The sequence below is a fragment of the Pinus tabuliformis genome, chromosome 2_2, assembly GCF_031772625.1.
Source record: "Pinus tabuliformis cultivar Carrire ecotype Pingquan chromosome 2_2, CPIR1, whole genome shotgun sequence".
Classification (NCBI taxonomy): Eukaryota; Viridiplantae; Streptophyta; class Pinopsida; order Pinales; family Pinaceae; genus Pinus; species Pinus tabuliformis.
The window spans coordinates 650,153,412-650,156,959 of NC_142300.1; positions in this window are offsets into that span (position 1 = coordinate 650,153,412).

Here is a 3,548-nt window from a genome sequence, read left to right on the forward strand (position 1 = left end):
CATATCACATAATGATAAGTCATTTTAAGGTACTATGACCCTGATCCATCATTAGATCTCATCCATCATCAAATACTCAGGTTTCTTCCTATAATATCTCCCATCTGTAATTTAATGGTAACAAAGGGTTGGAATCTCTAGTTGATGACAATTATGTATATTCCCTCTAATCTATAGCCAAAAAAACTATTTCAATTCACAAAATGAGTGCAATAACTTGTAGAATTTAGGGTGCATGTACATGTAAATTATGGACAGATGAATGAGAGGGGCCAAATAATTTTCACCACATGGCCTGGGACAAGCATAATTGGAGAATAAATTGACCCCTGGCAATGTTCTTTCACCCTTGGAGGCTTCCTGTAGCTTCTTGTAGCTTCCTCTTGTAGAAATGAAAGAGTAAGGTTCAACTCTCCTCGATGGATCCTTAGGCCCGTCCTTACCTTAAATATTTGGAAACGAGTGTAGATGCAAGAGAATTTGAGCTTGAGTACATTATATGCTATTTTTAGCTAGGGCTCGAAGCGTTGTGATGACTTGGCACAAGCACGAGTTTTCCTATTTTGGTTTGTTTCCCCACTTGGAGTGATCATTCCCTCGTCCCTCGTAATCAACAACCACTCTCTGTTATCTAATATTGATTGATGTGACACTCCCACATTGCACGATGACTCATAAATTACTTTTTGTTTACTGACCAAGGGTTGCCAAGTTAACTGGCCACCTCCAACTTATAAAAATACCTTACCTCGACATTCATACATTTTTATTATTTTAAACATAAAGAGGAGCTGAGAGGTTTCCATACCCGTTCCTACCTCATGTTCGATTGATGTAGTGGTGTGCATGCGGGAGTTGTGTTGTTGTTTTTTTCTGCTCCTGTGTATATTTTCTTTGCTCCTGTGTGCTTGATTGTTGTCGTTGCTACGTGTGCAGGTCCCTTTTTGATATCCCAGGTGCTCATGTTGCTATTGTAGAGTCATGATTGGAGTGGCAGAGTGCCTCATGAGATGGTATCATCCCCTCAACTTGATGGGAAGGAAAAAAACTAGCCTTCTGGATTTTCTTTAATGGTTGGATAGGATGCTACAAGAGAATCCTGTAGCAGCCATTTTATTTCTTCCAAGGTCTTTTAACTTTGGGGTAGTGGTGAGGAAGAGTGTATAGGGATTGGAGGATGATGTTAGGGCCTTGATTATGTAGTGTAGGGTTTTGGAAATGGAGGGAATGTGCTCTGTGTTTTTCTCAAGAATTTTTTAGGATGATATATAGTTTAGGGTTAGTTTTGAAAGATATTGACTTTTTTGTGAATAGGGATGTTTGAAGGATGGATGGGTGGTGGATCAAGGTGGGAGATCCTCAGTTACCTTGGTCTAGGTCATGCTTGGGGGTTTTCTCAATTGAATCCCCTTCCTGTATATTTTCAGGGTCTTCCTGTAGTGCTACAGGATCTTCTTGTAGCAATTATAGTCTTCTTGTAGCAATCTAGAGAGGGTCTGTAATTGGATTTTTGAGCCACTAGGATGGTGGAGAGTGTTGAGGAAAGGGGTTTTCATGGAGGATATGGAGTGGATGGAAACTTGAGGATGCTGGTCATGCAGCTCTAAAATTTTCCACTGTCCTTAAAACCTGCAAAATGACAAAATATATTAACAGACAGGTTGTGGATCCATGTCATGAAATTCTCCTTTTTTTTCTTCCTTTTTTTATTTTTTGAGGGACACGCATGCTGCCTCAAGAGAGGTTTTCAACATGTATGCCTGACCTGAGTGCCTTAGGGGAGGTTTTACCCGTGGATCTTTATTTATTTATTTTTCTCTTGTTTTTTTTTACTCCCGGGCTGGCTCACGGACGTTTTCAACCCAAGAGTTAACCTCAGATGCCTCATAATGGTAAAACCAATAGTCGTTTTCCAAGTTGTTTTATAGGCCCAAGTGGCCTCCACTAATCTATCTGCCCAATCCTTTCTACTGTTGATCACAGCCTTGGTGAGGATGTTATCTAATGCCCTATTTGTGACCTCTACTTGTCCATTGGCCTGAGGATGATAGGCAGTAGATTTTTTGTGCTTGATATGATTATTCCTTAATAGATTCTTGATCATATTTGATGTGAATTGAACTCCTTGATTGATGACTATCTCTCTGGCGTATACAAATTTGTAGAACAAATTCTCCCTTAAGAACTCAACCACTTTGTCCTTTGTTGCTACCTTGACATCTTTTGTCTCAATGCACATTGTCAAATAATTAGTGCACACAAAAGCTAGGTAGTTAGCTATGTCAACAAACCATGGAAAGAAAACTGAGAGAGAAAATAAGTTCTCATCTAGAAGCCAATCATCAACCATCCCTTCATCACCTATAGGGAAATAAAGTCTAGACAAAAAATCTGCAACTACATTTTCTTTTCTTGGCTTATCAATGATAGTTAAATCAAGTTGTTGTAATAGTGGCAACCATCTAATAATTCTAGCATTCACATCAGGCTTGTTCATTAAGTACTTGATAGTTACATGGTTAGTATGAAATTTTTTTTGATATCTAGTGATGTAGTGTCTGAACTTGTTTAGAGAGTGTCTAAAAGCTAGGACTTCTTTCTCAGTTACAATGTAGTTCAATTCGGCCTTAGACATATTTTTACTAATGAATTAAATGGCATAAGGTAACTTAACATCTATCTATCCTAAAGCTTCTCCTACAACTATTTCGGATGTGTTAGCATGGATATGAAAGAGAAGAGCCCAATTTTGGCCTCTAAGAATGGGTGCAGTGGTTAATTTGTATTTCAAGACCTCTAGGGTCTCCTTGCAGGCTATCTGACCAGTAGAATTTTGAGTCCTTGGCTAAAAATCCAAACAATGGTGAGGCTACTTTGCTGAAGTCTTTGATAAACCTCCTATAATATGTAGCTAAGCCCAATAAGCTCCTAACATCCCTATGCTTTTAAGGAGTAGGGAACCTTTTATGATGGAAATTTGCTTGTGTCCACTTGTATTCCCTCCTGAGATATTGAATGGCCAAGGACAATCCTTGCATTCATCAAGAATTCACACTTCTCTGGACTAAGTGAAAGGTTCATTTCAATTCACTTCTTCAGGACTTTCCCGGGTTAGAGAGAGCCTCTAGGAAGTCACACCCATAGGAGGTGAAATCATCCATGTAGATATCTACAGAGTCATGGACTAACTCATCAAAGATGATTTTAAATTCCCTTTGAAAAGTGGCAGGGCCATTACATAATCTGAAAGGAAGGATTCTATAAGAAAAGGTACCCCAAGGAAAAGTGAATGTAGTTTTGTCTTTGTCCTTTGGGCTAATCTGGATCTGAATGTAACCGCTAAATCCATCCAGGAAAGAGAAGAACTTATCTAAAACTTGATCAATGAAAGGTAAAGGGAAATGGTCTTTCTTAGTGGCTTTGTTCAACTCTCTGTAATTCACACAGATCCTCCACTTTCCATTCTCTTTTGGGACCATAACTAGAGGGGATACCCACTCACTATTTGAGATGTGGTATATGAACCCTGAATCCAACAACTTTTTCAA